At 43.1% G+C, this 26160-nt stretch overlaps 1 long non-coding RNA gene across 1 annotated transcript; it reads right to left on the bottom strand.

Moving 5' to 3' along the window:
• Positions 1-23: 23 nt before the first annotated feature.
• Positions 24-25868, bottom strand: LOC306924486. Its single transcript, XR_013790166.1, has 3 exons — positions 25663-25868; positions 683-847; positions 24-170 (listed from the first exon to the last, which is right to left on the bottom strand). It is a non-coding gene; the product is annotated as an uncharacterized lncRNA (long non-coding RNA).
• Positions 25869-26160: the final 292 nt, after the last annotated feature.

The following is a 26160-nucleotide window of genomic DNA, read 5'->3' as shown; positions in this document are numbered from 1 at the left end:
ATAATTAATTTGCTTTATTTGGATGCTCAGAGAATACTTTAAAATATACAGATGAAGAACAAAAAGCTTTGATGCTCGGAATGGTTGCAGCGAGAACTAACAGAAAATCATTCTGTTAGACTGGAAATCATCCTCTCCTCCTTGCTTTATGAAGTGGCTTAATGAGATGACTGTAATCATACAGATGGAGAGAATCAGATCCCACAAGACATTCATAAAAACATGGACTCCCTTCACAGATTATCTAAAACGATAGGTGAAAACAAAGATCAAACACATGAAAGCAATGAAGGAAATGCACAATGTATGGCAGTGCTCTGTCTGTCCGTTTTGGTTTTTGTTACGTATGTTGTTGATTTTGTTTATTATTGTCATTATTATTATTACGTTGACATGTATGTACTAAGGGATTGTTTTAATTATATGTTGAAAAAACAAATAAAAAATATAATTTGAAAGAGGATAATTCAAGCTTTTCGTACAGCTGCAATGTTGGTGAGTTTAACATTGTTTAATGCAATCAGACAGGACTTTTCTGTTTGGATGAATGGGCTGCCAAGGCCAGAAAGTAGTTTTTTGCCACTCAGTGGGCGTTCCCACATAACTTCCAGGTACGACGATGTCACGCGCATACCCTCTATATGAAGCTTACACAAAACACATTTCTAAACTATAAACGTACCTGCTCCTCCGTCGGTTAAGCGACCGACGTGCAGCATGTATCCATGGAACTCTGAGTCAACGTAGAAGTTGCTGTAGTGAGCGTACGCAGAGTTCCTCCTGAAGTCCTCCATGTCCACTCTCAGCTCGCTTCCTTCGTAGGTCAAATAGTACAGGTTCTCCAGTCCTGCATGATTGATTGAATACAGTGTTGTTTTTGGCAGCAAATTTCAATTTTAGTTTTATTCATAGTCTTTTGAATAGCTTTCATTTCGTTTTAGTCCTATTTTAGTCACCCGGAGAGCAGCCGGAGCTATGGCGCACAATGAACATCGTTCCAGTACCAAGTCAGGTGACCTCACCAAGACGGACAACTATACCGTGGCATCAGCCTGAGCTCACAAGTCGCCAAGACCACTAACAGGATGATCCTCAACCGTCTTAGACCAATCTTATACTGAGAAACTCACAGAACGGCTTCCGCCCGGAACGAACAACAGTCGGGCAGATACTGGCACTGAGGAGGATATTGGAAGGGGTAATGAACCAGGGGGGGTTTCTTTTTATTTTATTTTATCATTTTTATCCCACGATTTTGTAACCCATTTTTCACCCCTGTGTCAATTATCTAATGTGATCCTGGGCTCTACACACCCTCCGCCAACCTAGTCCCCATATATGGGGGACATGGGGAGAGCAACGGACTTCGGAACTCATGCTTCCTTCATGCCTGAGTGTCCAAGTTGCTCCTTTACACCTGACAGGGGGGACTTTCCCTGGTTGGACGTAGCGCGTGGAAGGAACACGTTATTCCAACCAGTTCCTTTCCCCTCCATCAGGCGCTCCGGGCTGGCCAGGGGGAGGTCGTTTAGAGACCAGGATTACTGCATGTTTTTTGTGAGGGTACCTACCCTAGGGGACACGGGGAGAACATGCACACAACTCTACACAGAAAGGCCCTTTCGCCAACCCCGCCAGGGGGGTTTCTGACAATGTGACCCCCTGAACAATTTTAGTTGAATAGCCCTATAGTATAGTGGTTTCTGTTTATGCATGTGGAATGGGTCTGAATGACTTTGGTTGAAAGGTTTTTAATACATTGCATCTAAATGTAAGGTAAGTGCTTATCGGTAGTGCGTGGATGAGGGGGTACTTGATATCAGTGTTGTTTCCGTCGACTAAAACTAAGACGGAAAATGTTCGTCGACTACCTTTTTCCGCTGACGAAAACTAAATAAAAAACTAAGCTATGACGACTAAAACTAAGACAACTAAATATACTGACAATTTCGTCAACAAATAAAAACTAGACTAAAATGTTAGGAAGGGACTAGTGGACAAGAGATCCAGTACAAGTCATTTTACACTTGGTTGCATGAAAATAGCCGATCTACAAGCTCACAACGCGTCGCGCTGCGACGCGTTGTGGGCTTGTAGGTCGGCTATTTTCAGCATGTGAAAAGAATTACGACGGCATCAAGGCCCACCAAAATACATTTTAGTCGACTAAATCAACTAGATTTAGTCGACTAAAATCTTATATTTAGTCAACTAAAACTAGACTAACACTAAAACATTTCAGGTGACTAAAATGTGACTATTGAAGAGACTATGAGTCTATGACTAAAACTAAAATCAAAATTTGCTGCCAAAAACAACACTGCTTGATATAATGTCTCCCCTTAGCCCTCCAAGGGGTACCTGGGCCAAAAAAAGTGTGAGAAATCCCTGCAGTTACCTCCTGTGGTCAGGTAGGACACCTACTGGTTAACAAGTGTTATTACATGGCTTGGTTGAATGCTTGATTCTGACACACACACACACACACACACACACACACACACACACACACAATGTAATTTACAGCTAAACATTGCTCTCAAAAATGTTTTTGAAAACATTTGAGCGAGAAAGCAGTAGGCCTACCCGAAAATGGATTCTATTTGATCAACTCACTTCCTTGTATTCCAACAGTTCTCCAGCCCTGCTGGGGCAGACGCAGCCAGAACTTGGAATACTTTTTGTCTCCACCAGGCCGAAGGCATGGGGAGAGAGTATGTTTTGCACTCCGTCCGTCCGTCCGTGTGTCCGTCCGTCCGTGGAGAGTATGTTTTGCACTCCGTCCGTCCGTCCGTCCGTCCGTCCGTGTGTCCGTCTGTGAACAGCTAATCTCCGGCACTGTTAACCCGGTCGATGCCACATTTTGCACACACACTCCCTGGATGCCAACGATGAACCTCTGCCCCAACATTTCCAGAACGGCCTGTTATAGCGCCACCAGGAGGCCGCTTTGTGCAAAACAAGTTTTTGGACAGTACACCTACAGATTTTGTCCAAACATCACGCAAATTGGTACACAGTCTCTCTAGAGCCATTCAACCAAACGGGTCTTTCAGATTTCTCAGACTCCATCCTGATTGGCTAAGATTGGCTTCCAAAGTTCAGTTTCAAACAAAATGCTGCAAATCATGAACACATCGTGTGATTTCCGTGAAATTGCGCACGCACATTCCCACTAGGCCGAGGAAGAAATGCCACGTGAACATTTTCAACTCAGCCTCATGGTGGCGCTATAACTGGCCGAAAAGTGTTTTTACTTCCAACTGCACGGATTTGTGGATAACTTTGTATGCCAACTCCCTAGAGGCCAAGGAAAAACCATTGCCTGGAATTTTTCACATCTGCTCTTTATAGCGCCACCAGGAGGCCGACATATGTAAAACACATTTTCTAATATTACTCCTTCAGATGTTATCCAAATTTCACGCAAATCGGTACACATGCTCTCCATAGTCATGTAATCCACCTTCATTGCCTACGATTGGCTTCTAAACTTTTCAGGAGTAGCGCGCTTGGTACCCGTTTTGTACAAATCGCCACAACTACTCAACGCAGCGTCCGATTTCGGTGAAACTGTGCGTGCATATTCCCACTAGGCTGAGGAAAAAATGCCACTTGACAGTTTTCAAATCAGCCTCATGGTGGCGCTACAACAGGCCAAGCTGTGTCACACACACACACACACACACACACACACACACACACACACACACACACACACACACACACACACACACACACACACACACACACACACACACACACACACACACACACACACACACACACACGATTATATTACTCCTAAACATTTTGCCAAACATCACACACACTCCTATCCTCCTGGTGGAGACCTGTGCCCAGAAGGGCACTTTTTCTAGTTTTGTTGTGTTTTGGGTCAATTTATTAATTTTAGGTAAGCCATTGTTAGCTAAGCCATTTTCTCTTTATATGGATAGTCCTGGTCAAGTATAGAGGGTATACTGAGTGGCAAAAAACTACTTTCTGGCCTTGACAGCCCATACATCCACACAGAAAAGTCATATCTGATTGCATTAAACAACATTAAACGATGTTAAACTCACTTTGCCTGTTGCTTTGCCACTCGATGTGCCATTCACTTTAAGCATGCGCATACTCTCTATTAGCCTATTCAATTACAATGTGAAAGTGGTGCTGTCAAATTTAGTACTGGAGTCCTTGCTTTCAAAGAGTTCAATCAAATACACATTTTATTTCAACGTATTGCAGTATTGAATTTAGACATTTTCAACAACACAAATCAATAATAGTGAAAATAGCATGCAATGCACCGTGAGCTTGTAGACGTTCTATTCCCCCTAGATTTGAAATGGATCAAATGGAAGTATCCATCTCAGAGTTCAACCAGAACATTGTAACCTTTTTGTCGTCTCTGCCAGGCCGAAGGCGTGGCCTAGTTAGTTTTACCCCCTAATTAACTTTTAAGACCACTAATTTAACTCAAGAACCAAGTGAAGTTAATGAATAAAATAAAATAATTCAGATTCTGACACCAGCACTGGATCTCTGAATTAATGAGTTATGTTATGTTATAACATGTTAATAGACAGTACATATACAGTATAGGTGAATTATATGAATGAAGATCTATTGCCAATGAGTATATGAATGTACATATTCTAGTCATTTTTACTAGTTGACTAGTTGCCTAGTTTACTAGTCGACTAGTAGTTTAACTACCTATTATGTAAAAAAAATAAAATTAATTAAAAAAGTTTTGGAAATAAATATTTGTACATTGAAAAACTGTGTACATGGTGACTATAACTATAAGCTACCTGATCTTGAGGCCTACAAAATCGACTAGTACCAACAAGGTCGACTAGTGGATTTACTAGTCGACTAGTGGATTTACTAGTCGACTAGTAAACTAGATTGGTGAATGCAGTGTCAACAGTGACTCTATGGATGAATATATGTACAGTCTATCAACAGAATATCCACAATCTTTTTTTTCTCCCCAATTTAGTCGTTATGCCAATGAATTAGGGCCTTTCTCGGCCCCACCCCTCTCCCATTGTTTATATTGTGTTTGGTTTCCAAGATGGCCGCAGAGCCAGGAGGGGGTGGGGCGGAGGTGAGTGGGCGGGGTCGACATATGCCCTCACTGAGCTGCATTCAAGACACTTGCCTTGTGTCTGACACCTGACTTGTGTCTGAACACAGCTTCGATGGATGTGTTGTGCCCCCCTCCCCCCCATAAATGGTGCATTTATATCGCCCCACCCATAGATATATATAAACACTAGATGGCTCAAGGCGGAGTTTCTGACGTCGTTCACCCGGAAGCCATCTTACATCGGGGATACAGTACAGTATGTTCAATGGCAGCTCAAACAGAAACAGTCATAACTCGCTCAAATCTTGACGGATTTACAAACGGGTTGGTTTATTACAAACGTTGTCAACGTGGCTATGATTCAGGACGCTTATCTGCTTAATTTATTTATTTTATATGAACGTCGTATAAAAGCATATAAGTATGCGGACGTCTCTGACGTTTATAACAAACCAAACCGTTTGAAAATCGGTTGAAAATTGAGCAAGTTATGGTCATTTAAGAGTACATGCCCCATAGACCCAATGTTATGTGTCCCGAGGTAAGATGGCCGCCACGTAACGACGTCGCTCTCCATTGGCCAACAGCGCGGGTGAGCTATCTAGAGTTTATATATATATCTATGGCCCCACCCCTTCCTGGTGCTGCGGCCATCTTGGAAACGAAACACAATATAAACAATTGGAGAGGGTTGGGGCCGAGAAAGGCCCTTTTTGACTCCTCCCCACACACATTTCCATTTTGTATCCTACTGACTCGCCTACTGTACCAGCGAGGAGCCCGTAGGAGTATAGGACATATAGATCCTTCGTCCTATACTCCTCCCACCCAATTAACACTCCCAGCTGAAAGGTGCCGTGCCAGCCTGTAGAATTATATGCATTTACATACAATTATACATACATAACATACAATTCACCTTTAGCTAAGCCCCGCCCTCTCTCACTTAGACTCTCCCACTTAGACACTTTCCAGCCGGGCTCATTCATTCCAACGTAAATATCATGGATTCTACTCATTAAATACTGGTTCATTTTTGGAACCAAAATCTTGTCCAAATCCGTCAACGAGGCCTGCCGTCTATGCACTGGAAAAATATATGCGTGACATTTTTTTTTTAAACAATGTTTTATGATATAGGAAAACTATTGGTGGAGAGGTTTGTCTAACCCATGTTATGCTGTGATTGGACCATAGCAGTTTGGGGAGGGGCTTTGCTATAGGTCAATTATCACCCTCCCCACCTCAGCTTCCCTCCCCCTGAACACCGGCCAATTCTGGATTTGAATCCACAACCTCTGTGGTGGACGGTGGGTGGGCAGCTATACTTTATCACTGCGCCACCTGAGCTACCCCTGTATAGACTATAGGCCTATTCATAGTCTGGATCTTCGGTGGCGAGGTGACCACCGCTCCGGTGGTGAGCTGACCACCGGAGCTGAAATAACGTTGATCGGTGGTGAGTAAAAACAGAGAGAAGGGCTGGGGCGGTGGCGGTGGTTTGCTCTTCACCGCGGCTCGTGACATCATATTGTAGTTCGGTGGTCACCTAACCACCGATCGATCGAGACTATATGTATGAGCCTTAAGTCAATCATCAGTTAACCTTTACATGCATTTGTCACAGTTGTGTAGTGCAAATCCTAATAGTCCACATGCAAGTGTGCCAGAGTTAAAGCCAGAGTCAGTAATTCCAGAGAGCAGGACATTATATAGTGCAGGTCTTACTGTCACATGGGAATCTATAGCTGAAGGCTACTGGCACAAAGAACGGTCCAACTGTCACTTTGTGGCGTGCCTGCCGAGGGGGCATGAGAGTCTGTGGTCACTGTCCTCACTCGCACTATAGCTCCTCATAGAGGCGATGGGAGGAGTTCCCGTGCAGAGTATAGCGTCCAGCTGCCTCCACGTCATCCTCCCCTGCACAACCAACCGCCTCAACATTGTCCAGTTTAACTCCCAACCAGGGCTGGACTGGGACAAAAAAATCGGCCCGGTCATTTTCGCGCAAATTTAATTTGGCCCAGACCGGCCCAGCGCGCAGATAGCAGAAACTCACTACCGCCCGCTCCGTCGAGGCACACACAAACAAAAAAGGCCTAATACCACCACTTTTACAGAACAACATAAATGATACAAACCAACAGACAACTACACAAGAACCCTTTGTTGCTCTCCCAAGAATGCTGGCAAAAGGATTCAAGACAGAAGAGGGTTTATTTGTCACTCACTTTGCCTGCATGGAAAAAAAACAAAAAAAACAACATAACTTGAGCGGCCCCCTACGGTCGCGGCCCACCGGTAATATGACCAGTATACGTCCTGTGGCCAGTCCACCCCTGCTCCCAACTATGGAGCCTAACGGCCTATTCATTAGGGGTGGGACGATATGGGTTCCTTCCTCACGATACGATATATATCGCGATATTAGGCCCTCGATAACGATAATATCACGATATTCGATATATTGCGATATTTGCGATATATTGTATGAAATTTCATCAACGATATATCACGATATCAGCAACTAGAAAATACTTGGAACTGAAAAAATGCAGCATTTTGTATTCCCACAAAGCTGTTTGGAGACTTTGGACAAATCACCATCCAGTAATTCAGTACTTCTGGTTGCTGTGGAATCTGAGTGGGATTTGCTTTATTTTAGCTGTCATTTCCTCCTTTTCTAAACATGTTGTTCATCACTTCATTATGAACAACATTTCAAAAAAAATTCCCGATATCGATATTTTAATAATCAATATCGATTATTTATCGCGGGAGGACGTATCGATATATATATCGCCATATCAATATTTCAGCACACCCCTACTATTCATAGTCCAGTCTTCGGTGAAGAGGTGACCACCCGAAAACTACAACATGACGTCAACGTGTGGTCATCGCTCACACGACACATCTCTCTGTTCTTTACTAACCACCATTGCGGTGGTCACCTCTTCACCGAAAACTGGTTTCTATGAATAGGCCTTTAACTCCCCACCTGCTTGTTCAGTTTGTTGGCATCTTTTGTGTTGATGTAACTCACCCCCCAAACAAACAAACAAACAAACAAAACACGGAAAAGCAGAGGACGTTGGTTACTACAGCAGCCTGCAGTCAAGTTAATTGTAGAATTAACTTTCATATTGAATTATAGTAATGCATATTACACCCTCTGCAGACACTTTCAACATGTGCTATTATTCATATTTATATTTTATTTAATAAATAAATAAATAAATATGTTGTGCTTACTTTTACAAGTAATAGTTGTAAATAGGTTGCTACTGTTGTTATTCAGTCAATCAAGCCTCACCAACCTGAGCTGAATTACTTGGCAATAATACAATTAAATCAACAACAGTATATTGGATTGTCCGTCACTGTGTAGTACTGGACCAGTGGGTTTGAAATGTTTTGGACCAAAGGCACACCCAAAGGGCAAGTCAAAATATCAAGGCACTCCTGTATTTATATCCGTGCAAATTTCCTCTAAAATATTTATCACTCTGTAAACATTAAATTGTCTTAACTAAAGTTACTAAAATTGAAACTACTGTCTAGTCTACTATTATAGGGTGTATCATTTTCCTCTGTAGGAAAGAACAAAGTACTTATATAGTAAATTAGTTCCATATTGCAATAATTTGTGGTTGTCAAAAAAGGCCAAGGCACACATGGACTTTTCGCACGCAAAATGTCCACCACTAAGAATACTCCCTAAAATATCTGTTCAACATTATAATGTTATCAACATGAGCACTTGTAAGTCCATTAACTTTCTCAGTACTGAGTAATGTGTTAAATGACAATAATCAGTTGCATTACTGTGGCATTAATAGACCAGCACAGTTCAATAGGCTATATGCACAATGTGGGGTAATGCCATTTTGGAAATAACTCTTCCTACTTCTGGGCCTCTTCCGACTTCCTTCAAAAAGGTGTTACCGATGACACTAATTATTAATTAGCATCATCGTTAACAACATTGGCGATTGGCCTTAAGGCTCAGTTCCATTCTGGTCAAACAGAGTCGGGGTGCTGCTATTGGCTCACTGGAAAGTACAAACACTCTGCTACACCAGTGGGGAAGTGTCCTTGAGTGGGTTCCAAGTGGCCCGTACGGACCGGGTGTGTAACTCGGGGAGTGTACAACTACAAATGGAACCAAATGGGTCCATTTGGCTCCATGTGTGGGCTATGCTCTCAGAGTTATGGGGGTCCTTGAAATGAAAAGGTTTGAGAACCACTGCACACTAAATGGAACAGAGCCTCAATTAGTATCATCAGTAACACCTGTGGAAGGAAGTCGGAAGAGGCCCAGAAGTATAAGAAGTTATTAACAAAATGGCGTATTATGTGCATAGACCCTATGTTCTTTCTGGAGACCTGTGTCGCTCTTTGCTCCTCTCTGCCCTGGCTCAATTGTCAGTATCTCTTCTTCACCTTCACATGTGGAAATAAACGCAGAATTTCTTCGATCGCTAAAGGACAATTTGCTGCGTTGCCATGGCACCGCACATAAATCCCATTGGCCGTATGGCTGTTCAACTGCATATGGTACCAAAGAAGTTCTGGTGAAGAAAAGACAAAGCAAAGGGAAAGTAGACTCTCATACATGATCCTCCAAAAATAATATGCATTATAATAAATAAAAAAAATATATATAGTACAAAAGAGAAAACTGCCTTGTTGACTTAGTTTTTGTTAGATCTGTATTTGGGAAAAAAATACCTTTTAAAAAGTAACAAATCAACAGAACAGCTGTGGACAGACGTTCTGAGCAAGAGACAGTTTTCCACGAACAGAAAAAAGAACGTCGTCGTAGAATCTGTTACGCGGGTCAGTCAGTCGACCATCCTAGTCCGCCGTCTGGTCCTCGTCCTGGTACATGCTGACGGAGATGGCGCTGTACGGGTCCAGAACCAGCTGGGCGCAGCGGACGATCATGACCAGCAGGAACAAGCACATCACCGAGACGAAGAACAGAGCGATGCCCAGGTCCACGTCCACCTCCAACTTGGGCGTGGGGATCACGACGGCAGCTGGGTCCATTTTGGAACAAACTAAACGCCCCACAACAACAACAACCTCAGATCAAGCTCTTGTTGTCTCGCGCGTTCACATCTTAGAGAGGCTCGGGTCGTGCTACGGTGAACGGTCACTCCACAACACACACCGGTGACAAGACTATACCAGGAGCAGTTGGAGCGGAACCATTTGGAACCTGTGGAACGGGCCAACAGAGAGAGCTCGGATCACATGGCAGTGTTTGATAACGGCGATGCACTGTAGTAGCAGCAGCAGTACAGTAGTAGTAAGAGTTGTAGAAGAAAGTACTACTTGTAGTACTTGTGGATTCGTGGAATATAGAGGCCTCTCCCGTTTATACGTATAACGTCTCCCTCCCTCTTCTTCCCTTCTTCACCGCCGTCTCCCTCTCGTCTTCCAATTCACTCCGTCAGGGAAGGAAGAATACACAGAGACTAGAGTGACCTGCCAACACCACCCCCCCCCCCAAAAAAAACTAGAACTCCCACAGGAAGGGCGAGGAGGACGTACGCTCGTCTTCTTCGGTTGGCCGGTTTCCAGTCACCAAACCAGTCGGGCCAGTGGCGGCGGCACCACCACCAGCAGCAGCAGCGCGGAGACACATAGGTCCTCGGTGTGGCCTCATGGTGGAAGGACGGAGGAGTGGAACTATCTCCGCTCGCTGTGTTCACTCACTCTCACACACACACACACAGGAGATTCATTACTGTTGCAAGACACTGCTGGCACTTCCTCCGAAACCTCCCTCATCCTCACCTCACCCCACGGCTAGCTTCCTCCGCTCTGTCCTGTGGACGTCAGTTCTGACACACACACACACACACACACACACACACACACACAAATGTAGTCACCACATTTGGCACCTGTGTCCGGCATTAATACTTAACGAGGAGTTTGGTAACAATCCTGAGATTACAACACCCAGCATGCGCGCACACAGTCACAACCACCACACACACACACACACACACACACACACACACACACACACACACACACACACACACACACACACACACACACACACACACACACACACACACACACACACACACACACACACACACACACACACACACACACACACACACACACACGTTGATGAATTAGTTCAGCTAGAAAGGCTTTTTATAGATGCACAGCTGGACTTGTCAGTTAATTTGTTTAGATGTTATGTTTATCAATGAACTATATGATTCTATTACTGTAGTTTGTACATATAGTACCAGCCATCTCTGCATTCCTCTGCAGGACAAAGGCAATTTGCACAAGCGTCCGCACACGCGCAAATGCGCGCGCACGCACGACACACACGCCCACAGACACACACACACACGTCCGCTGTGTTCAACCGAACACCGACAGGTAGCTTGGCGTCGCGCGCAAGTCCCATTTTAGACAACTGCAAATGTAACTAAGAACACAGCTGAGAGAGAGAGAGAGCAGATGAAAGGAGAGTCGAGGGCAGGAGGAAAAAGGGAAGGAAGGTTGGAGGAGAGAAAGAGGATCTGCCGTTCCTCAACCCGAGAGGACAGGAAACCGATCCTCACCAAAAACATGCAGATTACATGATGCCTCCTCCGCTGGGAGTAAAGTGACCCCGATTGCAAATAAGACGTGGTCGAAAAAACCCAGAGAAAGACGGAAACAAACAAGACTATACTATAGGCAGGCCTGCCTGAAATATATACGTTTTCGTGTGTGTGTGTGTGTGTGTGTGTGTGTGTGTGTGTGTGTGTGTGTGTGTGTGTGTGTGTGTGTGTGTGTGTGTGTGTGTGTGTGTGTGTGTGAATAAAACATCATTTTGACCAATCCGTACGGTAGAGTACTATGTTCGCCACTTGAACCCGCTGACCGGAGTCGGCCAGAGGTATATAAAATGGGTGGTGATCGAGCTTGTAGATTGATATGCTGAATGTTTACCCGTGGCTTTAAGGCCTCGTTCACACCTAAAAGACACCTAACCTGTCTTGTGTCTTGTCCGTGTTTAATGGCCGCCCCCCAATGCATTTCCAATAGAAGTCACATGGTTTAATTGACCAAACATTTTTGTTTGATGGCTGTGTTGTGCTAACCTGACTCCGCCAGATGGGGCAGCAGAGAGTACACTGGGTTCCCCCCTCCTGCTCCCATCTGGGAACTCTCAGGCAGACTTGATGCCCGGCCACAAAACGGCCTGGCCAAGCAGCTAGAAGCTGCTGCTAGAAGTTGCTAGAAGCTGCTGCTGATTGGCCAGGCCGTTTTGTGGCCGGGCATCAAGTCTGCCTGAGAGTTCCCAGATGGGAGCAGGAGGGGGGGAACACAGTGTACTCTCTGCTGCCCCATCTGGCGGAGTCAGGTTAGTGTTGTGCCCCCCTGCCCCCCATCAAACAAAAATGTTTGGTCAAACCATGTGACTTCCATTGGAAATGCATTGGGGCGGCCATTAAACACGGACAAGACACAAGACATGGACAAGACAGGTGTCTTTTAGTTGTGAATGAGGCCTAAGCCAGGGTATTTTTCCCCTCTACACCATAGCCGATCAACAGGCTCACAATGTGCGACGTGATCTGCTATTTTCGGCCGAATGTTGGGCTCAGAATGGGGACGCTGGGATTGAAGTGCAGGGGAATACAATATAAGGAACACAAATGCAGTGGTTGGAGCCTGCATGGCCTCCCTGCTGGAGCCAGTACTAGGCTCTACTGGAGCGGAGACGTTGTTGTTGTTGTTGTTGTTAGCCATTGTCCGACGTGGCGTTGGTCGCGTCGTCCGACTAACTACTCATTCACAACTAAAAGACACATCTTCCATTGGAAGTCACATGGTTTGACCAAACCTTTTAGTTTGATGGCTTGTTCTGCCCCCCCCCCCCCCCCCCCCCCCAATGAGTCTACTGTGACATGGTTAAAAAAAAAAAAAAGTTTGAATTTCAATGGGCCTATAGTACATAGGAGGGTTCTGATAAAACACACATCAAAATGGCCTAATCTAAATATTGAATCCAGCAGCTTAAAACATGTCTGGTGGATGTGGGTTGTTGTACAGTAGATGGTGCTGCCGTGTATACAATTACTTTGTTTCAGCTTTGCCGTTTTCAACACTGGCACACACAAAGATCTCATTTTACAGATAACAGTACGTTTCTGATTTGATCAGCGCTGGCTATTTTCTTATAGTTTGACCTTGAGCTTTGCGGATCACATTTGCATATAGCTGAGGTCTAGTCATGTTTATGCAAATGTAAATACGCCGGTTGGTCTGTCAGCTGGTACGGTACCGTATGTGTCCATCATGCGCCACGTGGCCTGTCTCAGTGTATCTGCACTGTCAGCAACATGGGATTCCTATTGGCCAGCCGCCGGTTCTGTTAAAACTACAGATACGTGAAATATCTTTGAAATTCAGAGGGAAAAACAACACATATGAGCTATTATCCCTGTCTGAGAGGATAGGAAACGAAAGGAGAGGAGAGGAGAGGAGACGACGGGAGAAGAGATAAGAGGATAGGTGAGGAGTGGAGAGGCGTAACCGATCCTCGGAGAGGACCTGTGAGTTATGTCACCGTGACTTACCTACAGTACCCTAGCTGCGGACAGGTTGAAGGACCGCATTTGGAAAGTGGATACAAGTCAATCAAAGCCTCCTTTGGAACGGAGAGACAACCATCATTTATGTGCCTCTCTGACAAGTGTACAACTGCGGTCAGAAAGCGGAGACAAGTCCGTCGAGGCAGAGCTGGGATCAGTTTCTGTACCGGAGGGTATAAGACAGGGCTGGGCTGGGCGGGCGTGGGGGGGGGGGGGGGGGGGGGGAAATGAGGTCAGGGCCAGGAAAGGGACATCGATGAATGGACCTAATGGCCCTTAGAGAGTATGGGCTGTATTGTGCGTGTCTTAAGTACCAGGTCTTATTACTTAACTTAAGACCTGGAGGCGTGATCAATGCCATTTGGCTATTCTGAGTGGCCAAAGAGCATTGACCACGCCTCCAGGTCTTAAGTTAAGTAATAAGACCTGGTACTTAAGACACGCAAAATACAGCCCCTATATCTCTGCTGTCCGGAGGAAACCTCATAACTCCAAAAATAATTCAGGAAATGAAAAATATATATTTTTCAGGAAATTATTTTTTAAAACAAAGCAAATACTGCCTCATCAAAGTTGGTGTTGTAACTTTATATATTGTCAATTACTTCCATGAGAGGGGGAGAGGTGGTGGAGTTAGTTGCTTTAGCAGACATTTTGAGGGTCCAATGGAGTTAAGAGGTTTTGTCCAAAGCACTTTTTACTACTTTCCATTGGTTCAATATTTTCGAAACAACACACAGATGTAAAGGGTGTTCAATTGCACTGATTTATGCCCAAAACATCAAAAACCTCAAAAATGGAGTTGTGAGGTTTCTTCCCGACAGCAACGATATGCACATGCATCACTTTTCCATAGAGACACACACACCTACATCTCTACAGACTGAGTGGCAAAACATTGAGCAGCGATATCGTTGGAGTTTGGACGCGCTTGTTGGAAAATCACACTCAACGGCCCTGCGTACCACCTGTTACTAAATTGCACATAATGCAAGAGAGGCAGCAGGACGTTGCGCTACTGAAAAAAAGAGCACTTCAAAACTCTCAGAAAAAGAATCATATGCACGGAAAATATTGACAGAAAGTAGTTCATAACGTGTCTACGGTAGCACTACTGATTTCCTATAATGTGAGTTCCCAGAAGTTGTCACACAAAACCAATGAATACATGAATATTCAATATCCAACCGCGAATAAATTAATAAAGCCTCATTTCATAATTTCATCATTAATGAAATCTGAATTTGTACAAAATACGACTGACATTTTTAGCTTGCAGATCCTTTGACTGCAAAGCAGCAATCACTGACACCACTACCAGCACAACTTTAACCCATTTTGACCTTCTAAAAATGTCTTCTACATCCTGACAGTTTTCTGAAAAAGCTATGTTTGTCAGTTCTGAAAAAGCTAAGCTATGTATGTCAGTCGTTCTTCGATTTTTCAAAAATAGCAGACCTACAAGCTCGTAGCGCGCCACTCGGTGGCGCGCTATGAGCTTGTAGATCTGCTATTTTTCAATAGCTAAGGCATAACATAATGCTAACACCAAAAGGGGTTCCCGCCCAAAATGGGTTAAAAGGCCAGAACATCATTAACTCTTTGAGAGTTTCATGGATTTCTATATAGTTTTTAGACTTCTCTATGGCAGAATGGCGTTTTTGAATGATTTATTGAAAATTCTCTGCTGTGAATGTGTGACAACGAAAGACCTTCAGAGAAAGCTTGGCTTGTCTGCTTCCAGGAAAAAAATGAACTGAGTTGATAAAATGTTTAGTTTTTGTGTTGGAAGCCATTTAAAAGAGCCTGCATTTACACTGGGTAGTGTTTCTAGGACAACAAAAAAAGTTATGCCCGGTTGAAGTTTTATTTTCTAAATAACTTTTTTTCTGCTGGGCGTACATAGCCATGCAATATCTCATTTTAAAGGGTGAGTTGTCTAGTTCAATTAAAATAAAATAAAACGTTTCTCACATGTACCACTGTAGATATTTTGCCATCTATAAATAGCATGGTCAGTCATGATCAATCTGACCTATCCAGCTAAAAGTCCCCCTAGCTCTGAAATGGAACATCATATAAACTCAATTCTTTTTTGGGGTAAAATTAGACATTCTAACGCACATTTTGATATATACCATGTTTACATAGTCTTACCAGTACCGTGTCTATTCATGCATGTATCTCAAAAACCTGTTGTGAAGAAACAGTTTTGATAAAAAAACACATCCAAGGACATTGTTTTGATATGACTTTGTGCCCATGATATGTATCAAAATATAGACTTGAATGTATACTGTATTATAACAAAGAAATTGGGTTCTTACCATCTACCGTTACAGAGTAAATCACAGTTGAAACTCGCTTAGTCAAACCATAAACCTCAGAATAGTGAACAAAATAGCCATGACAGGTCTAACTCATTGTAAAAGCTTGTCTTTTATTTTTTATGACTACTAACATAATACAATTATAATAAATATTACAGAAAATAAATAGGCCTACATACAAAACAGTTGTCCCCAAACTCCCCAGTGTCCCCAAACCACTGCATTCCAGTTGTTCTTGACGGTGTGTGTGTGTGTAGGCTAAATTAAAAAAAAACAACAACTGAAATGAATGAATGCATCCGGTTCAGTGTCGGAGAACTCCATCGCAGTCTTGACTCTTCGTCTTCATCATCATCATCATCCTCATCCTCCTCCTCCTCCTCATCTGATGCCAGTTCTAAATATATAAAAATAAACATTTAGCTGTAGTCAGCCCGGCCATTAGCCAGTTGGGGGGGGGGGGGGGGACGTAGGCTATCTGACATCATCGTCATCATCATCATCACACGGAGACACACTAAACAATGTACAATCATGATTGTATACAATGAATGCAATTATCATGCAAGCTCAGACGTCAATGAAACGTCATACAGATCTTATATAATACGCTACTGTTAGCTTCACTCCCCGTCCCCCCTCCGATCCTTGTAGCAAGGTCATCATAACCAACCACGCGTTGCTTCAGTAAACGATGCATGTTTGTTCTCCGTCTTTGTAGACAGTAAATACAAGGAGCGAACATTACTCTAAAGATCAGATCGCCTATAAGGCACGCTACAATATAAAATACTTGTACTGCCATGCGTGCATGCCTGCTACGATACATTTGTACTGCACCAACCAACCGATCGACACCAACCCCCCCTCCAGCCAGGCATTAGCCAGCACCAATGCACCGACCAACACCATTAGCCAGCACCTTTGGTGCTGGCTAATGGCTGGGGGCCATCGTGGTGAGTCATTCTGGCGTCATGATCTGACTAGTAGTAGTAATTATCCAAGCATCTATTTGTAGCGATCATCTTATGATTTCTGATCACTATAGAAGGGCATTTTCTACAATAAGATTACCTCAAAACATTCCGGGTTGATCGTCTTCTTCAATGGTTTCCCGGTATAGCTCATCGGACGACGATGGGGAGACAATGAAAAAAGGAGGGAGGGAGCAGCGAGTCTCGCTGTAAGCACTGGACCAGGGCTACTCCGCCTGGAGAAGGCGACTGGGACGCGTATGGATCAATACTACTACCACAAAACTCGCTCAAATAAATAGTACTGCTTTCAACTTTTTCTGCTAGAAAATCGCTCGGGCGAGACGGCAAAACAGGCAAAACAATGAAAACTATGAAGACTCCCTCTGCCCCCACTGTTTACAGGGGTGGGACCAGCTTCCAATGGCAACACGTACACGTGTGTCACGTGACACGGGTTTTCTGGGTAATGTAGTTGGAATATAAGCTCAGGAATTTAAACAGCGCTTCGGAGCATATTAATATGTTTAGATTCATCAAAAACTGTGAAGACGCCAATTGGCGTCATTGATCATTTACGGAATTCTGATGAAGACGCCAATTGGCGTCTTTCACCTTCTAAGGGTTAATGACACCTTAATGACACCTGGTTAACGACATCATTAACCAGCCACCACGCACATGTTCTCAGCTCAATCCTCCTCCATCTAAAAAGCACTATAGCGGTAGTAGCGGAGCATCAAATCACACACCGCCCGTCTCAGTGACACAGTGACAGACTGTGACTTTCCACAGGATGTCGGCTTGCTGACAAAACAAAAAAGTCATCATGCTCTAGTATGGCACATTGTTATTGTGGACGGTGTGTCACGTACTGTATTGACTCGCTGCAAGTGAAACTTTTACATGTCAAGGACGGGTTAGGGTCCATACCGTCCATTTATATACTGTCACGAGGTACAGACTTGTAAGGGTCTATTTAGAACCCCCTCAAAGGAACCCTGGTAGCCTCAGACTGGAACCCACTTTGAGAGTGTAAGTTATCACAATGGACGTGTGCTCTTCAAGCGTATAGGCCTAAATGTCATAATTATGTGTGGCATCAAATGTGTTCTTTTGACCACAATAGGCCTATCTCACAGCATTTCTCCGCCCCCTTTTTCCGCCCCCTTTTAGAGCTATAGTGGTGTTATTTTTTTTCTGGTCCATAGGCTTCCATGTTAAAAGAGGTATTTTCACAAGCCACAAACTACCGTTTTGTAAAGGTAAGGTTTATTCTACTTATTTGAGTTTGTTATACCATTGTGTTTTCTTCATATTATTATCGGTCTTTGACATTTTAACATTAGGAAATGTACTTAGATTCTCCAGAGAAAAAAAGTGTAAATGCCTAATGTTAAATGACACCACTATCTACCGGAAGTGGGCGTGGAAAGCGGGCTGTGAGATAGGCCTATCTCTGTCTTTTAGACTGAAGCGCCTGCTTCTACTCTGGAACATAAGGTACATTTTTAAATAGCAATAGTAATACAATAGCAATACAAATCTCTAAATCGCAGTGCGCATCAATAAAACAGCAGCTGACACACACGTCCGTTTCTCCATCAATCCGATAAGAATGCATTGAAGTGAGTCTCCTAACAACTCATTTGTATAGGATAGCTTTTTGTTAGCTCCCTTTGGCTATAGACCGATTCAGAAACGGGTCTCATGGTCACAGGCAACGTATTTCCTGTAGGCGGAGATGACATATCTGCGGTTTAAACCCACACCTCCTTCTACTAGAGTGAATGGAAAAGTGACTGATGTTTGTCTGCCTCAAACGTTACTCTTTTACCTGCTTTTTACTAACACTAACATTACAAAGATGCCCAGAACATCGGGATGATCCTGTGTAGTTTATGGCTGCTCCAACAGTAGTGGCAAAAAGAAAAAACGGAATGTCAAAATATCTACCGCGGTGGCTGAGACCAGAGCCATATAGTAATGGTTGAGACAAAGCAGTGAAAGGTCCTAATAGATACATTACGTCAGTCTTACCCAATCTTTCTGTTTTATGAACACAAGGCTGTTGTACTTTATACCTCATACTTTAAATGCTTATATGAATATATATTCTTTCAGAGCCAACGTTTTTTAACTCGTATCTTTGCTTCTGAGGAAGTCCCTGGAACAACATATTTTCAGATGGTGGTCGGCGGGCCTATTACATATAATTAGCCCCTAGCCCCCGCTCACACACAGCCACGGGGGGCACACCACCATCCGCGGTCACCGACTGCGGCTGGTCGGGGCTCCCACAAACAGGACCAGGACGGCTGGGTGGTTGCTACTGGTCGGAAGCGTAGAAGTAAACAAAAGCACACGGGACACCAACCACTTCACGTTTCAAACAGTTTCTCCCCACTCACTGCTACACCCGTTGAGTGTGACAGTGAGACTTCAGTTCCACTTGATGGCACGCAACGGCGGCATGTCATTAAGAACACAACTCATAAAGGTCCAGGAATTTAAATTTACAAAATAAAAATGTACTTAATATACTAAAAGTAAAAGGACTCATTATGCAGAATGTCCCACTTCATGTTTTCAAATGTAAATAAACTAGAATTTCGCGGGCCTTCGGCCCGCTCATCCTAGCGCCATGCGATACGCAAATGGGAAGAAGGCAATGGCAACCCATGATGTTGTCATTTATGCATTTGCTTGGAAAGCGCAAAGTTGCCAAACTGGCTGAGTGACCTTGTTTGGTTTTGTGTATTTGTGTATGAAAGCGAGCATGGTAAGGCGCAGGAACAGTATACTGTGCTGTACTGTAAGTATTTGTACTGTACTGTACTGTACTCATGTGTACTGTACTGTTCTCTGTAGGGTTGGGATTCGGAACCGGGTCCATTTCAGACCCGGTTCCGACATTGCGGATCCGGAGCCGGTTCCATCGTTTTTTTATTAACGGTTCCCCAAACGGTTCTCATCAGTCGTCATTTAGCTCCGCTGTGTCTGTGTGTGCATGCAAGCAGAGCCTGGGGTGACGTCACCCCACCTACAGAGTGAGTGGGGTCGGGGAGGATACGCCCACTGCTCTGTGCATTCAGCGACCGCCGCGGAGCGAGTGGGACACTGGGACAGTATGTCGCACAGATCTCTCTCCAAAGTGTGGTTAACAGAGAGGGAAATGACTGAGGCTGAGCAGTGAGCACGCAAAGTGCAATAAATGCGATGCTATAGTTCCCTCTGCAGAGGTTGTTGCAACTTGTACCACGTCCACATTGAGGAAACATCTCAAAATCAATATGCCTACACGAGTCCACAACTCACGAGAATAATCTAGGCACATGGCGTTTGTGAGCCATGCGGAAAGCCGTGCCCGCTCTCCCCGCAGCTCCACCACCACAGCCGGCGGGGGACGATCTGATGCAAGGCTGGTTTACTTTCCCCAGGCTAGTAACGTAATAGAAAATAAAAACTACTAACGTCTACAGAGCTTTTCATTAGGCGTATTGTACAACTGTTGTTAATGGTGTTCATTTAGAACGCCAATGACTCGACGTCTTTCTGTCTGATATTTTATGAATCACGTTAACTATAGAGCCAAATCAATTTGTCTGCACTTATTTTTTACAACTTATAAGCAACTCAACTGCTTTTGATTTGGCTCTAAATTAATCGCGTGACTGTTGAGAGCCCAGCGTTTAGGTGCATATACCTCCATAGATTGATTACTTTATAAACAGTTTGCAGAAAAAAGCACAGGAACATACAGTTCAATACAAGAGGATTTTATAATCCAAGAAAGCACTATGGCTTGTTTCCATTAGGGTAAGGGGTCCTTCATATTACATTAATCTGAACATTAAAGACAACATTTGTCACCACAACAATATCATTATTGCAATGTGTACTGTATATTTAATATACAGTAGGCTACAAATTGCAATATACAGTACAAATTGCAACAATTATGTGGTGGCTAGCTGCTGGTGGTGGTGGTGAAGTTTAAATAATAGTGCCACCTCATAATTGTAAAGTGCATTTTCAATAATTGAATTAATGAATTTGTGTTTATTATGTACTTGGTTAGGTTAGTTATAATATAAGCATAATCTATGTCAGAAAAAAGGGGGAAAAAATTATATTAGGATCCGTTAAGGGAACCGTTAGGAACCGGAACCGTTAAGAGGGATCCGGGAAGGATCCGGAACCGTTAAAATCCTAACGAATCCCAACCCTAGTTCTCTGTACTGTTGTTATTAGTGTTGTGTTCTTATTTAGTATTATTATGATTATTATTATTATTATTACATGGATTAATATTCTGATGTACTGTACTGTACTCTGTACTGTTGATATTATAGTTGTTATTAGTGTTGTGTTCTTATTTTTTATTATTATTATTATTATTCCATGGATTCATATTCTGATGTGAGCTTTCTTTCTGTACTGTACTGTAGTCATGTGTACTGACTTACCCTCCGCGTCGATCCACGGCTATCTCCTCATGTCGCGCAGCACGCCCACACTCAACACCACCCGCGTAAAAATTGTCATTGCACTGCCACTAAAGCCGGCTCCCGTCCAGACTCACAAACAATATCAATATCAATAATACACACAAACACACCACAAGCACCGACACCCCCGCCTAAGAAATATTGATTTGTAATAATAATCAAAACCTACAAAATAACTAGAGTTTTCAAATAATTGTACAGGAGTAAAAGAACAACATTACTATTGAGTATAGAGTATAAGTAAAAGTTTAGGAAATATTCAAGTAAAGTAAAAGTATTGGAAATTGGGAAATTCCCCATATTGGGAAAAATCTTGATGTTATCATTTTTGATGACATCATTCATGCCCATATTTGGACAAAGTTGGGGGGGGATATACAATACATATACATTTAATATGAGAGACACACAGACAAAGAAGAGAAATAATTAACTTTAATTAATTTTGGGCGGGAACCCCTTTTGGTGTTAGCATCATGTCATGTCATCATCTGCTATTGAAAAATAGCAGATCTACAAGCTCATAGCGTGCCACCGAGTGGCGCGCTACGAGCTTGTAGGTCTGCTATTTTTGAAAAATCGAGGAAAGACTGACATAGAAACGTAGCTTTTTCAGAAAACTGTCATTTTCAAGAAGACATTTTTAGAATCTGATCTCAGGCCTAAATGGGTTAAGGGGCCGTGGCTACGGCAGTGACACATTGTCAGGTCTATTCTATGGGAATGGTCGTTCCTTCTATCAATTATTTCTGTGCTAAAGTGCCCGAGGCCTTTTTGGGGGCTGCTCTCGAGTCGCAGTAGCCAGCAGCAGTGAAATGTGACAGCAAAGGCATTAACCAATCAGCAAAATAGGTTTTGACAGCCGTGTCCATGAAATAAACACGAGTCCTTTGTATTTGTGTTAAATGGTTCCTGTGTCGGTGTAAAGTAGCATACAGTACATGTTGAATTATTGATTCATTTGTTGCTTTCATTCTGTATTTCAGTATTGCCACAGTATCATTATCTTCTTCCTGCACTAAAATGTTTTACTTAAGTAAAAGTATTAATACTGTATGCTGAAATACTCCGGTATTCAATAATGTACTTGAGTGAAGGTAGGTATTGGCGTCACACTTAATAAAGTACTAAAAGTAACAAAATGTATAGAAATCTTTGTAAAATAGCATATCTACAAGTATAGGCATAAAGTGGTTCATCAGTGGCCTGGTGTGAGATCTTTATTTTGATGTATTGGTGAAATGAGTATAAATATACATGTATGTTTTTTAAAATGGTTTTAAATTGTTTTTAATTGGTGCACTAAAGTGTCTGAACAGTTTATTTTTACATCAATGTCTGGGTCCCCACCCACTCACTCAGGAGTGACGTGTCACACCTGTAGTGATGGGAGGGGCACCAAAATGTGGTGTTCTGATTGGTTAATGGGGGCACTCCCTGAATATAAAAGTACAAACTTTTGTGTATGTTCACATGACCTGATGAAGATCAAATAGATCGAAACGTTGTCAGAATTTTCAATAAAGAACGTCTTTCTTATACCCATGGTGTGCGGGCTCCATCCAATACCTACTGAAGTTTCTTTAGCCCAGCACCCAGCCTGTTGATGTGCGTGTTCTACGTCCGCTCTCATCAGTGGCCTGGGCCATGGCTCAGTGGTCCAGGCACCATGGCTGGTAATCCAGTCTGGCAGTGTGCCGACTCTCGATCCCGACGGCCTTTACTGCATGTCTTCCCCCCATTTCCTGTCAGCCTACTGTTTGTCCCTCCATAAAAAAGGCGAAAGCCACAAAAAGCCACCAAAAAAAACATTTAAAAAAAAAGGTGGTTCATCAGATTTACTGTTGGTAATTACATGGCCAGACTAATATCATTGCGTAGATATTATGGAAGCTTTATTTCCAAGACAAAACAGATTCCAACGTCACAGCAAAAAAAGTCTCACTTTGAATAGTGGGATCTCTGATTCGTCACCCACAACTCTGGGGTGATGAAAAAAAATGTAATTCAAACTGAGGAGTGCCAGACCTCTGACCCAAACTGCCCAGGGCAGATTTCTTTCCCTTGTGGCACATTCATCTGGTTGCCAGGCTAGTAATTACTCTAGTTTTGAGTGACCTGGCAGGTGTGTGCCATGGTCTCAGGTGTGCGACTGAGACCTGAGCATCGGCCCTTCAACTTTGACATCTTTCTGTGGTATACCGTTGTGTGCAAACCTTGCCTGAAAATGTCTGGAAGAAAGCCTACAGTTCCTCAGTGAAGCAATGAACCCATTCTGGGCGGGAACCCCTTTTGGTGTATTAAGCATTATGTTATGCTTTAGCTGTTGAAAAATAGCAGATCTACAAGTTCATATCGCGGCACTCGGTGCCGCGATATGAACTTGTAGGTCTGCTATTTTTGAAAAATCGTGAAAATGTGGTGAAAATCTTTGAATATATATTCTTTCAGAGCGAAGGTTTTTAACTCAAATCTTTGCTTCTGGGGGAGGTCCCTGGAACAACATATTTTGAGACGGGGTTGGCGGCCAAATACATATAATTCTAGGGGTCCTTGACATGAAATAGTTTGACAACCACTGACATAGAAACATAGGTCTTTCAGAAAACTGTCAGGATTTAGAAGTCCTTTGTAGAATCGTCCTCAGATCTAAATGGGTCTTCTTGGGGTGTCGTCTTCCTGGGGACGACCACTTTGATGTTTGCGATCTGTCTTTGGCTTCACCAGTCTCACGGAATTTAGTCGCAGGTTTGGAAACGGTGCCAGGGCTGACACCAAATAATGCTGCCACACCGAGTAACGAAACACCAGCTTCCACTTGACCTACTACACAGGCCTCATCCAGTCATCCGGAAGGGACACACGTGGCATCATTTCCATCGCTGCTTGGAGCATACACACAAACTCGACAAATTTGCAGGACCCGAAGTGCTGGCAGGTCACTCAAAACGAGAGTGATTACCAACAGAAGCATATAGAGGGTATGCGCATGCTTACATTTAGGCCCGAAATTTAAAAAAATGTAATAATATATATATTCAAAGATTTGAGGCACATTTTCACGATTTTTCAAAAATAGCTAAGTGCCGCGCTGATGAGCTTGTAGATCTGCTATTTTTCAATAGCTAAAGTATAACATAATGCTGTAAAACACCAAAAGGGGTTCCCGCCCAAAATGGGTTAAAGTGAATGGCAAATCGAGTGGCAAAGCAACAGGCAAAGTGAGTTTAACATTGTTTAATGCAATCAGATAGGACTTTTCTGTTTGTGTGTATGGGCTGTCAAGGCCAGAAAGTAGTTTTTGCCACTCAGTGGGCGTTCCTGCATAACGTCCGGGTTTGATGATGATGATGTCACATGCATACTCTCTATTGGGGGATTTTGGCGCTACCCACACGCGTAGCTGTGTTGCTCAGAGTCATTCCACAATTGTACGATCGTTACTAGTTATACCTCATTGTAAAGGTGATCAACGATAAACATACTATAAAATAAAATGCCAATGTTTGTATTATTGAAGGGGAAATAATCAATTGAAGTTAAGTTTCTGAACTATAGACTATACACCTGAAGATCACTTCCTGAAGGAGCTTAATTCATTGAATAGCCTACTGTTACTTGGCTTATGTTAATTTACCCCTTAATAAAGTATACACATTATTTCCCAACCTCATCTTTAAATTCTGGCATGTAGGCCTAATATGATTGTTGGAAAGTACTGCAACAATTCGTATGATTACTTCTTCTGTGATGAATACAATACTTGTGAGAAACCTCTATTTTGACATGCAACGTTTACTTTTCCTGTCAAAATAAATACTGGTGCCTTTTCATTTTAAAGAGAATTCTGGTTCTTTTGGGTTCAATACTCCCTACTACATTAAATGAAACAAACAACCATGATTTCCCTATCTGTCACAAACTGTTAGGACCCAAATGCATGAACCCTCAACTCCAAACTAGGAACTTGCAGGGAGACTTGAATAACACTAGAATAGAGGAAGACTGTACTTGTTGACAAACGTGAAACTAAGGAGAACAATGCATTACTAGAACAAGACATTCTAACTAACACATGTAAACATATGAGAACGAATATAAGAAAGGACACAAACTTACCTAAACAGTACACTTGAACAGACTCTTTCACCAGACTGCAGGCTTAGTCTGGCTACCACAGGTGACATCACTCAGGGCAATCAGGGAGGGTAATTAGTGGAGAGAAGAGAACTCATGGCAAATGGGCCAGAGGAGAGAGCTCATGATCAGGGGCTATCGCCATGTTGGCCTGTGGTGGACATTTTTGTCAAAGTTTAAATTTATATAAAATAAATAAACAGTAATATGACCAGAAAGAATATGACCACAAAAACATGACCAGTAGGCCTACAGGTCTGTAACTCTGAGAGTGTGACAAATGGAACCAAATGAAGGAAGAGTTTGGAGTCTGAGTCTAAAGCCAAGTCTACTCACTGAATAGGAAGAGTTTGCCTGCACTAATTAATCAATGTACTGTATGTCAACATGACCTTATCCAGTGCATGTTTGTCTGCAGAAGGACCATGCAGGATCAGGCCTAGCAGGGGGCGCAGACGTTGGTCCGACGTGCAACAGTCC

Source organism: Electrona antarctica (assembly GCF_951216825.1).
Source record: "Electrona antarctica genome assembly, chromosome: 6".
Classification (NCBI taxonomy): Eukaryota; Metazoa; Chordata; class Actinopteri; order Myctophiformes; family Myctophidae; genus Electrona; species Electrona antarctica.
Note: the sequence above shows the minus strand (reverse complement) of the source record. Positions and strands in the feature narration are given on the sequence as shown.